The sequence below is a fragment of the Cheilinus undulatus genome, linkage group 22 (assembly GCF_018320785.1).
Source record: "Cheilinus undulatus linkage group 22, ASM1832078v1, whole genome shotgun sequence".
Taxonomy (NCBI): Eukaryota; Metazoa; Chordata; class Actinopteri; order Labriformes; family Labridae; genus Cheilinus; species Cheilinus undulatus.
Genome location: NC_054886.1, coordinates 23,216,123 through 23,229,496, shown reverse-complemented (window position 1 = coordinate 23,229,496; position 13,374 = coordinate 23,216,123).

The following is a 13,374-nucleotide window of genomic DNA, read 5'->3' as shown; positions in this document are numbered from 1 at the left end:
CAAGCATGAGCAACCTGTTTATGGTCATGCCAAAGTATCTCAATCAGATTTAAATCCAAACTTTGGCTAGGCCTCTACAAAACCTTCATTTTTTTTTTTAATTTTTTTTTTTTAAGCCAAGCACTCTTAAGCTCAAGGTCACGGAATGATGGCCATGCATTCTCCTCCAGGTTTTTTTTTTTTTTTTTTTTTGGTAGAGAGCAGAATTCATGTTTCTATCAATTATGGCAAGTGGTCCAGTTCCTGAAGCAGCAGAGCAGCTTTAGACCATCACACTACCACTGCTGTTGGTATGATGCTCTCTTTATCAAATGCTGTTAGTTTTACATCAGATGTAACAGGGCACCACCCTCCAAAAAGTCTAACTTTGTCTGGTTAGTCCACTGAATATTTTCTCAAAAGTCTTGAGGATCATCAGGATGTTTTTGGCAAATGTGAGACGAGCCTTTGTGTTCTTTTTGGTCAGCAGTGATTTTGGCCTTGGACACCTCCCATGGATGCCATTTTTGCCCATTGTCTTTCTTATTGTTGAATCATGAACACTGACCTTAACTGAGTCAAATGAGGCCTGCAGGTCTTTGGATGTCCTGGGTTCTTTTGGAACTCCTGGATGAGTCGTCAGTGCGATCTTGAAGTGATTTTGATAGGCCCGCCACTCTTGGGAAGGTTCCCCACTCTATAATGGCTCTCACCATAGTTCAGTTAAATGGCTTTGTAACCCTTTCAAGACCGATGGATGTCAGTGACTTTGTTTCTCACCTGTTCTTGAATTTCTTTGGATCTTTTAGCCTACTTCACTTTGTCAGACAGGTTCTATTTAAGGGATTTCTGGATTCAACGGGTCCGGCAATAATCCGTCCTGGGTATTGCTAGTGAAACTGAACTCAGCTTTCCAAAAAAAATATGATGATTCATCATTAAACAAGGGGGCAATTACTTTTCACATAGGGCCAGGCAATTTGGATGGATTTTTCCTTGTTAAAAGATAAAATCATTTACAAACTGCTTCTCAGATTTACTTAGGCTATCTTTGTCTAATATCAAAAATTTGTTCATGAAATGACTGTAAGGATTTTCGGTGTCTATGCTAATGAGCTTGTTTGCTTTCATAAAAAGGCACAAGTAATGATTTTAGTGTGTTTCATAACCATCTAATAACTCCTCACAGGAGCTTGAAGGAGAAATTACAGATATGAGGCAGTAATATCCCTTTACAGCAGTGGGAGACTAATTAAGTAGTTTGGTGAAACTGAAGTTTTAATTCAGACTTATTGGCTAGTCTAAGGGTAAGAAAATACTCAGAAATAGTTAGATGTTGGTCCTCCCTGAAGTTAAACATCCACATGCCTATGCTGAATGTACTGGAGTTACACAGCCTACACAAAAAAATGTATCTCCATGTTGTGAATCAACACACTGCCAAACCTCACTGCTTGTAAAGATGCTATCAGTTCACAGTGCTTTTTTACATCCAGGCAGTAGAGCGGGTAGAGAAGGCCAATTAACAGCCTGAGCTACAGCTAATCCGTGGCTACAGCTTTGGCTAGTGGAAGGTGTCGCGTGCCAACACATTACAATGTTAATTATTCATTTAATCGGCTTGTAAGTCTTGTGCAGTCTAGTGAGAGGTCAAATGTTCAAAGTATAGTCGACTAAACACACCTATCTGAAGTCAGAACCACTATTTATCTCTTGGACTACTCATTGATGGGGTTTTCTATGATTGCGACCACACCTTGATGTGCATTAATGTGTTTAAGTTTGTTTTTAGAGCACCTTATGAGTTCTGTAGTGAAAGTCCCTTAGTGGTGTCTCCTTAACAACTACTGTCAACGCCATCGTGCCTTCTGTTTCAAGCACTTCCTGGTGTATTTTGTAAAACTCACCAAAAGCACTTAGCCTATATCTACACACTCCTTTCCTCTCCGTCTCTGACCTTCTCCTTTTGCTTCCTCTCTTCCATCATCACCTCAGCCCATTTTCCTAATCTTTTTCTCGTGTCTTTACCTCCTGACCCCTCTCTCCTTGGGGAAGCTGTTCAAACCAGATTTCTCTGCTACAATTCAGGCCTGCTCGGCTTTAAACAAGGTCACTAGGCCTAATTACAATCTAGCCTGGCTAGACGCTTGAGAGAATAGACTACCTAACCTTTAGATTAAATTAATATATATGTAGGGTTAGACTACTTCTTGGTCTTGATACTAACCCTTGTAAACCAAAGCCCAAGTTTAATGTCAAACGACTACTCTATTTAAGCTCATGAGGTGCCAAAACATGTCCCATGTGACACTAAAACTTCAGAAATCTTAATAATTCACCTCTTTTCTCTTCCCTACATTATTTCTGACTTTCTCAAACCCCTCGCTCCTTCTTCTTTCTCTCTGTCATGCTTGCTCTCCCTCCACGCCCCTCTCTCGTCCGTAAACTGTCAATCTCTAGCACCACTTGAAGGTGACGTGTACTATCTGGTATTGAGGCCTTTATTAGATTTTTATTTCAGTTCGTGTGGTGTTTGTCCAATGCCGTTGAGATGGAAAAATGCTCTTCTTATAATAATAATTATTATTGTTTTTTGGCATTATGGTTGAAAAAAAAATAACAAAAAAACATGAGAAATGTGTTGTTGAATGTTGTACAGATAGCACTAGAGATGTTGTGTTTTTTAAAGAGAGCACAAACCTGAGTGATGGTCCCTTCTACTCCTCCCACTGGCAGATGGGAATAAAACAGCCTGCCAATCAATCTTAATGTCTAATGACAGAAATTTTCTTGGTGATGACACATTTCTAAAATAATCCTTTGTGTATGCAGACTTACTCTCTGGAGATTTGAATGTAAGAAGGCAGCCTTTGACTCAAACTTATTTAGCCAATCTCTTGCACAGATAGAAAGTCCTCTTTGAGGGATAAAAGCTGCCCTTGAACAAATATATTCACTCTTTTGGAGATGTTATTAAGTCTGTTTGCCTACTTATGAAGACTCAGACAAACATACGGCCACTTTATATGTCTGTGCACAATGAAGTTTGTTTAACAGCCGTTTAAGCTAATGTAACTGTATGGCTCAGTCCCATTTCTAACTCTTACCCCTACCTTTTACTCTTGAGTGCCATCTTACCTCTCAAGAGGGTAGTAAGGAAAAATAGTGAAATAATTTCTGGACACTTCTACCTTTTTTTAAATGCTTGTTTGGAATGTAAAAAAGCTTGAATAGCATGGATAGAAAAAATGTTGCTAAATCAAAATCAGTCACAAACCTTGACAAAAATATTCAAAGTATTTGAAAATCAAGCAATAAATTAGTGCAAACATTTACATACAACCATATAAATCCATGAAGATAGTGTCTAAAATTGGAAACAAAATAAACAGATTGAAATGAACACATCTTATAACAAAGGTTGTCAAACTAACTATGTGATTGTCTAATGTGGTGGCATTCACAAAAGAATGTGCGGCTAAGTGTATAGCTATCTAAACGCCTCTCTTGCAGACCTGAGAGACGTCGCCTCTATCAGGATGGAAATTATGTAATTCACTGGTACAACATATTTCTAGTTTTAGACTTTTTCTAAATTTCCCTTTATTCATAAACAAAGCCTTGTAGTTACATTTCATAAATGTAAAATAAAGTTCAGAGGTCTAATCTGAGTTTAGTTTATGTAGAGATCTGTTTTAGAAGTAGTTATGTGAACGTTGGCTCACTTTAGCTTCATTTTCTTTAAGCTAACATAGCAGCACTAGCTACATAGTTAACATTACAATGTAAGCCAATGTAGCTACATTTGTTTTAGTTTAAGCAAATGTCGCTTAATCTCACAAAGCTACACCAATTATGTCAGTAATGTAGCCAGCATAGCTAAAGCTAAAGTAAACGTAGCTACAAAGCTAACGTTAACTCAAGCAAACATAGTCTACAAAGGTTCATTAGCTTAAGCTTTAGCTCTATTGTCCATGTAGCTACGTTATCTACATAGCTAACATAGCTCCATTAGCTTTAGCTGTGTTAGTCTTTTCATGGAGGACAAGCTTTTTTTCCTGTTAGCAGACTGTTTAGTCAGCTTTATTGAACGTTTTGTATTTAGGTTTTCCTGGTCAGTTTTTACTGTTATGCTATCCTAACCCTCACTCTAACCCTAACTGGAAGTTTATCTGATTTTATTTCGACGGTCTTAGTCTGTATTTCCATTCTGACTGAGATTATGTCTCACAATAGTGGTCTGAGATCTGCAGTCTGCAGCCAGACTGTCTTGGATTTGCCTCTGACAAATCTCCATTTAAGATTCATGTACCATTAGTGCTTCATTGCACCCCTTTATTCCAACAGGAATCAGACACCCCTAGATGTGAACACACTAAAGATAGCGGTAGGGCGAAGGCTGGGTACATGTTTCCCTTTTGGAGCAAGCTCAGGCGGTATACAACTACCTGATGTGTGGGATGTAAACTAAAAACATGGCAACACTCAAAAAGATTATTATAACATTAATTGTTATATCAGAACTCACTTTAAAGTAACATCATTTATCATGGTGACATCAGATGAGCTTAGACTGAAGACTGCTGGTCTGAACACATCATCTGCACTTTGTTTCTACGATATTTTCCTCATCTTAAGGGACAAAACAAACCGAAGGTTTCAGTTTAATTAGTGGTCATGTTAAGTGGTGACTTTCAGCCAGCTGTGTTAATAGATGCCATCATTACAACAGCTGTTGAAAACAGTTAGAGTCCTTGTGAATGTCTCTCTGTTTTAGTGTCAAAATTATTCATTAGATGTGTATTTAATTAAAAACTGAGCTGATGCAAAAGCAGCACTGAGGCACTCGACTGAAGGACACCAGTTTACAGGGTCACTTGTTGAACTTTAACAACAGTTTTATTGTGATTATTTTCACAGGTTTAAATGCCGACTCGTACAACAGGATTTATCTGTTGCCAGTTAGTTTGAGAGATATGTTTCTCTCTGTGCAGTGACAATAACACGTCCTTAAGAGGGGGAGAACTGTGGAATTTTTTTTGTTTGCCTTTAAATGAATCCATCTTTTTGATAAAAACTGCACTCCATAAGTTAGACTTACTAAACAGTAAACCAATGTTTCTGTTTCATAGATGAATTTTTAAAAGTAAAGGAGAAAAGATTTTAAAAAGTCTCAATGCTTGCTGCCACCTGCTCCCCAACAGTCTTGGTGTAAAGCTTACATTCCCTTGGGCTGCAGAGCCAAAAAATGCCATCACTTAAAAAAAGCTTTTCTCCTTAAATATAGGAAATTTATCCATGAAATGACAGCATTGGTCCACCAGTTAGAAAACAGTTCTTATTGAATGCAGTTCTTATTGAAAGACCCCTCAATTTAGAAAAGATAGTAAGCAACAAAGGTGAGCATAGCTAACTCATCCCGAACACATTCAGTGGAACTGTACTTCCAGCTGAAGTGGTAGGGGTTAGGGATGTACTGGGACTGAGATTTGTATTAATGTGGCTGAAACTGGTGAAATGCACCTTTACGTTACACCAAAAATTGGCAGTTTGAAGTGATCATGATTCCACTAAAAGAAGCAAAGTCAGACCAAACAGCTTATTATGTGCAACCAACACAGCAGAGGATTACAAACTCTTATTTTTGATAGAACACTTTGAAACATCTCGGTTTTTAAAGGAAAATTTCACTCTTTTTTGCAGAAGCCCCTACTTAAATCATCCGAGCAAAATAACACTAAAAGATGACAAAAGACAAAATAAAGTGCCCGTAAGTTTGTCTGACTCTAAGTTAAACCTAACCTAAAACTGAAACTGTATTGCTAGACATTTGCACAAAAAAAAAACTACTTGACTCAAGTGAGATTTTTCAAATGAATGTGAGAGTTGCACCTTATCTCCTGACTGTAAATCAACAAAAAAATAATTAAGTGGGCGTCATAAAGGTTGATCCAACATGTTGATTGTTATTCAAAAAAAGACGTCATGGTTTTGAAGGAGATGGTTATTTAATATGACAAATCCCTGTGAGACGAGGGGGCCATGCTGGGTTTGGGCTCTTGTGTAGTTTACTGCCATTGCAGTGAGGGAAAACTGATCTAACATAGTAGTGACTAATATGACTTTGTGGACAGATAAAAAAATAAAACGCATTAGAAATAAAAAAAAACACAAACAAATGAAGTGGGTCTTTTTTATTCTTGTCTTTCTGTACTATTTTTTCTGCATGTTTCTCTTTAAGCTTTAAAAGCCTGTGTCACAACATGAAATGTTCTTTAATAGGAGGGAGGATGCTTCAGTTCAGTGTTTAATGTGCTTCAAGAGGCTTTAAATTGCAGGGCATGTTCCACTGAGAGCAAAATATATTCTAGAAAAGGGTTCCCTCTAGTGGTTTAAAGAAGTGTAAGTAAATGAAGCAAAAAGGATCACTGCTGAAAGCCCTGATTTGAATCCCATTGAAAATCTGTGGGGGTGAACTGAAGACCGAGGTCCATGCCAGGAGACCATCTAATCTGGAGGATTTTGAGCGATTCACCAAAGAAAAATGGCCTGGGATTCTTGCTGTGGTATACAACAAACAATAACTGACTATTAGCATCAGAAGCAGCAAGAAGAATTGGCTAAGCCCCTGAACAACCCCGAGAACGGGCCCTCCCCAGTTATTGATGATGTCAACGCATGTGTTGGATCAGTAGCATTGGTGCTAGCGTCGTGGCTAACAGTTACCTCATTCTGGAGCTTAAAGGTGTGCGAAGCTATTATTGGGTTGTGATGTTCACATTGCTTATTTGTGCCACTTTTTAACCCCTTTTCATCACTCTTTCTGCCCATTTGTTTCCACATTTGACCCATTTTGTCCTCTTTTGACCAATGTTTTTGCAATTTTCAACTCATTGTCACTACTGACGCCACACATTTTTGCCATGTTAAACTGCTGTTGCAACTTTACACTGCTTTTCACTATTTTCCTCCCATTTTAACCCTTTTCTACCATATTAACAAATTTTTGCTGCTTGTATCCCATTTCACCACTCAGTTTTTGATTCAATCATTTTTGACCCTCTGGTTCAACAAAAAGATCAGTTTTGACCCTGTCAGCATCTGTAGTTGTATAGTTGTAGTACTAATGTGTGGCTGTATTAATTCCCTTGCCACAACATTTCGGATCGGCTGTGTTACCTGATAATATGGAGAAATGTGGAGGCAGAGATTAAGTCAAAGAGGATTATTCTCCATCACAGAGCGGTGGCTGATGAATGGCCGTTCTCACTCACATTAACTGTCATAATGGTGATTGGGCTGCCTCCTAATGTTTGACAGTGTTTTATGGCAGTCAGTGCTGGTTTTCTGCATGACGTCCAATTTTTAAGAGTCAGCATTGTAAAGCATAATTTAGGCAATATTTCCGTGGCACTATTAAGTAAAAAAGCAGCTTTTAGGTGGGATTTAGACTCACCTCTTACATAGAGTTTTGGGACAGTGGGGGGAAATGATCTTTTTGTGCTACTTTTGACCCATTTTTGGGACTGTTTACCACTTTTCTGCCATTCTTCACCCACTTTTCCCAATTTTTGTCCCTTTTTAGCCAATTCTTTTACCAATTTAAATCTACTGTTTTGCATTACTTTTTGCCCTTGTTTGCCTCTTTTTTTCGCCACATTTGACAAATTTTGCCACTTCTTTTTGCCATTTCTTTCCACTAGTAGCACTTTGTTGCTAACCTGACCCACCAGATGGATGTGGTTCACACATCCATCTGGAAAAGCTTCAGTAGGAAACGTTTGAGAAAAGGCAGAGGATTTGAAAAAAAAAAACCCCGCAGTTTGATTGGGTGAACGTTCTGTCTGTCACATCTCTACGGGCCAATCAGAGCAACAAAACACGTACATAGCTGCTATGGAGCTGCGCGTACACAGCTACTGAGGAATAACGCGAAACATGGCGACTATAGACATGTAAGTACTCGACTTTGAAAAGAAAACAACTCATTGCTGTTCTTTGTTCTTCTTTTAACGAAGAAATCTCGTCAAGTTCTGATAAAACTGGCGCTTTAGCAGCATCCACGCTAATCTCTTCCTCCATAACTGCACCAGCTCTTGCCCCTGCTTGTTTACATCACGACTCTGCTGCACCTGAAAGTACTGCCCCTCGTAGCTGATTAGTCCTGTCACTTTCTAACCGGGCCCAAATGGTTCAGATGGGAGCTTTGCAAGATGGATTCGCCAGTGAGAAACACAGAAACGGGCGCATCGATGTGCTTTGCAAGGTTACTTTTTGCCACTTTTGGCCCATTTCTAAGACTTTTTACCACTTTCAGCCATTCTTTGCCCATTTTTTTTCCAATTTTCGCCTATTTTTGCCAATTCTTTTAGCCACTTTAAACCTTTTTTCTGCTTTATTGCCCTTGTTTGCCACTCTATGCCACAGTTAACCAATGGGCTTTTCTTTTCGTGACTTTGTCCAATTCTTGCTGTTTAAAAACTTTTTTGGGCATATATAACCAATTTTTTTGGCCCTTTTTGCCCATTTTTTGCCACTTCTGACCAATTTTTGAGACTTTTTCCCCTACTTTTCTGCAGTTTGTCACCCATTTTCTCCCACTTTTTTGCCTATTTTAACCCATGTTTTTTGCTTCTTTTCATCCATTTTGTCACTGTTCAAAATGATCCAGGTCCTTTCCATCAGGGTTGTCTCAGTTTTTTCTACTCTATTTCCTGGCATCCTGACATTTGTTCACATTATGGCCTAGCGATGAAATCTTGAGTGCAGTAAGCCCATCCACACTGTCAACAAAAACAATGTAATTCTGTTTTAAGTAAAGGGGGTTTACATTTTTAAAAAGATTATGTTGTGCTACATTACAGTGGTCATTATTCAGGTTAAAGAGTGTATTGTTGTCACAGCTTAATTTAACAGTGAACGATGATTTTGCTGACCTCTGTTGGCCTCTGGTTTGGCTGGGCCCCAAAAAGCTCTCCCCTCATCCGGTCTTGATGTGTGTTAGGAATGTCTGATATTGGATTTTTGCAATTTATTTACAAATATATTTAGGTGATTCAGATATTGATGCTAATATGTGAAAAGAAATGTAGTTCAGGCCAAAAACTTCAGTATTTAAAACAAAGTTTAAGGACAAACAACCAAACTTCAAACATGTTAAAAATTCAGGAAAGAAGTTGAACAGAGAAAAAGACTTAGGCTGACAGAGGTCTGCTGGCTCTGCTAAAAATCCAAGAACATAAACGGACATGTAGCTGATAATCATGGCCCATGTTTTAGTTGTAAAATGTCTGAAAACTTCATAAATGCTGATAGAGATAATCTTTTTTTGAGCTAATATCTGCCAAAGTCATATGATGCTGATAATATTGTGCTTACCTAAGGTGTGCATCAAATATAAAACCTACTTCTAAAATACTTTCAGTGATTGAGACTTGTATTTTGAGTGTAAATAAGAAGCCATGAATAAAAAATTAATAAAAAAATTCTAAACATGCAAAAAAGTCTCTGGGGAGAATCACAGGCCCCAACAGCAAGGTTCATATCAAGACAGTTACAGCTAGGTAGATCTATAGACATGAAACTATGGATTGGCTTATGACTGTGTGGTAAAATGGCATACTAATAAATGTGTAATTTATGGCAAAAGTATGGATATAGCACCAAAAGTAAGCATTTATGAAGTTCTGGTTGGTATTTATGTTTCAGATTTGAGTATGCCCTGTTGTTCACTGGCTTCGCAGCCTGCAAATGGAAGCTTCAACATACTTTGTCCACTCATTATGACCACTTCTAGCTAAGTGGGGAAGAGCATCATATTGGTCTGAGGTCTCCAAACTGCTCTGAAGTATCACCCAGAAACTACATTTTTAGAGTTATGGTTTTGTGATTATTTTTTAGACAAACAGTATCACAGTCCTCATGAGTAGTTGCCAAATATTCTAAAATGTAAACGATATGAAGATTTTGTCTCAATTCAGCAAGAATATTCAGCTTCAGCATGATCTCCAAACTTGGCCAAAGCTAGCTCTAATGCTCAGGGGAAGCCGAGTGCAGCATCTGTTGCATAAGGACTAAAGGTCTAGTATGTCCCCCAGACACATCTGACCCTGGGTTTGGTTTCATTCATGTGCATCACTTATTACCTTCTTAGCTGCAGCAGCAAAGCTCTCTGCTGTAAGGACCGCTGCAGATGTGTGCTTGTGTGTCCTTGGGCAGCGACTAATTAATTCTTCCATGATTATGGTTACCTGGAGAGCGTTAACAGCAGCCTTGAGATCCCCGACCAGAAGGAGTGTGATGAAAGTCTGTCTTCATAAGTGGTACAAGGGCGCCCTCCTGTGGAGACACAAAGAAAAAGGTTTAAATGTTTTATTTACTGTATATCCACTTCTGGTTAAGGATTAGGGACACTGATTAGATAATAAAGATAAGACTCCATTAGTTGTGCAAGTGAAGAGTACACTTCGTTTTTTTATGGTCCAGCTAAAGAAAAAAAAATTATCATAGTTAAATGAAGTTTATAGAAAGCTTGGATAAAAAACGTTTTTTCCTTTATTCATTTATTATTTTTTTATTTCCACTTGAACACTTTGATTTTACTATTGTGTCATGCAAAAACAGGTCTGAAAACCATCAATAATACTGTATTTACTTATTACTTTTTAATTCAACCAGGAAACACTTCAGCATGATTAAAATTGTATTTACAAGAATGTCAGGCAAAGAAAGGCAGCACATTTAACAGAGTAATAGACATCAGAAAAAGAGCAAGCCCTGCACCACCTAAAGTTTCAGCATAGGTTTAAGTTATAACTTATATCTTACACCTACCTACCTCCTACTAGGTGTAAAGTCCTCCATAAAATATGGCTGTCATGATGATAATCTTGAAAAGTCAGATTACTGTGGAAGTCTATGGAAGCCCATTTCAGCCAAATAAAAGGAAAAAATGTGTAAGTGAGGCAATGCTTGAAAAAAATAAATCCTACGTCATTATTATGAGATTTAAAGTCGAAATTATGAGATTAAAAAGTAAAAATCGTGAGATTAAAAGTCATAATTAAGAGATAAAAACTCAAAATTATGAGATACAAAGCCAAAATTATGAGACAAAAATGTGAAATTATGAGATAAAAAGTCGAAATTATGAGATACAATGCCAAAATTATGAGACAAAAATTTGAAATTATTATTATTTGAATTGGCTTAATTTCATATTTTTCTTTTTATTTGGTGGAAATGGGCTATTATAGATAACTGGCAGGATGATGATGAGCAGAGGTTCTTACTGGCTGTATAGTGTCAGTAGAGTGTTCTTAAAGATCAATAGCACTGGTGTTTTCTTTGAGTGGAAATAATTTCTGTCGAACACTGTTACATTATTTCATATTATTGGTGATTTTTCACTCTGTGTCAGTGTTGTTATTTTATATACTGGATCTTGGTTAAGGCTGTAAGCTTGTAATTAATGAAGCAAAATACTTTGTCATTTTTTATACACTTCGAAGTGAGGATCGACGGCAGTTAGCACGAGTTATTTTTAGCCTGGTTAGAGACAACTAGACATGAGAGACAGCACTGTAACAAACACAGGGTTAAAAAATGCTTGTCATTTATTGTTTAAATCAAGTGAAAAATTATCTGCCACGATACATATATTGGTTAGTTTGTATGTAAAGTTCTGCTAGTTAAGATCAACCTTATGTCTTCATAGCGCAACCAAACAATGACACAAATTAAGTTATACCAGAAATAGTTTCGAGGTAAAGTTTAGGGTGGACTTAACACAACAAAATACACCAGAATTTACACATAGTTGGTCCAACAGGCTGCAAAAATTATGTATTGACCTGTTTTAGAGGTAGTAACGTGAACAGTGGCTCACTTTGGCTTTGTTACCTTTGACTTATGCTAATGTAGCTATGTTAGCTACATACTTAAGGTTACTATATAAGCCAATGTAGCTATGTTAGCTTTAGCATTGTGAGCTTTATCAAACATAGGTAATGATAATATAGCTAAGTCAGTATGTGGGTAACATAGCTACTGTAGCTAAAACAGCTTTTGAAAATATAGCATACGATAAGGTAGCTTCATTAGCTTTAGCTGCATTAGCTACTTAGCTATTGAAAGAAAATAGAATATGGGTTTATGAGATTCAGAAAACTGTAAAAGGTGACCAGTCTTGAGCTATGTAACCTACATAGCTCACTTAGCTATCCTAGCTTCATTAGCTTTAGCCTTTGCTACATTAGCTGTGTTAAAGCGGTATCATGGAGGACAAGCTTTTTTCCTGTAAGCAGACTTTTTACTCAGCTTTACTAAATGTTTTGTCAGTTTAGGCTTTTGACATTTAACTTAAGATATCCTAACACTAAGTAGTTTTAGAGTGTATTCATCCTGTCAGATGCGACGTCTCACAGTAGTGTTTTACAAGGGGGTGTCTGAGAACTGTGGTCTGCAGCCAGGCTGTCCTGTTTAATAAGCTTTGGGTTGTGTTTGGGATTTATATATTGTCTCTACTGTAGAACATTATTGAATATTACATGTCTGACCAGATATTATAAATATGTGTAGGCAGCACAGATTCAAATCCAAACTGTGACAGTTTTCCTGTATGTCATGCCCAACTACCTTTCCCTAATTCCCAACACCATCTTTCTTGTCCTCTCCATATAAAGGCTGAAAAGCCCTAGAAATACATCTTTAAAAATGCTGTTATAGAAGAAGTAAAAGAATGAAGTGGCAGTGTAATTGCTGTCATGTCTGATAAGTACAAAACGGCGGTACACACTATGGGACAACACTACCCTGTTGAGATAAGTGCTGTGTACAACATTCAAGCATACTGCAGTAAAGTAACAGACCTATGGGATTTGGAACACACCTAAATTTTCCTGCAGTAGGTTCCAGGCTGCAGGAGCAACATACCTGAAACTCTTTCCACCCATTTCCTTTGGGGACAGATAACAAAAGTAAGTCTTTTGACTGGGTCACAGAGTCAAAACTGCACTTTTCACATGAATAAAATCATACAAGTGTGACAGAAACAGGTTTCTTACAACCCTTATGAACATGTATAAATAAAGATATGACTGTGCTTTTGTCTACCAATGAAGGCCAACTAACTCAATCATACAGGATACAGGAGTGAGTTAGATTTGGTATAAACCTCAGAGCTCCATGATAAATGTCATCTCAAGAATTAAGACCGTGAGAACATACATTGAGCATTACCAGCAAAGCAATAGATGACAGTGTCATCTGCATATAAATGAGAGCTGCTGTGTATGACCAATGGTAACAGTGATTTTTTTTTTGCAAATTTATTAAAAGAAAAAACGGACACGCAGATGGAAGGCTACCCATGTACACGGGCAGCCTAGATTCAAA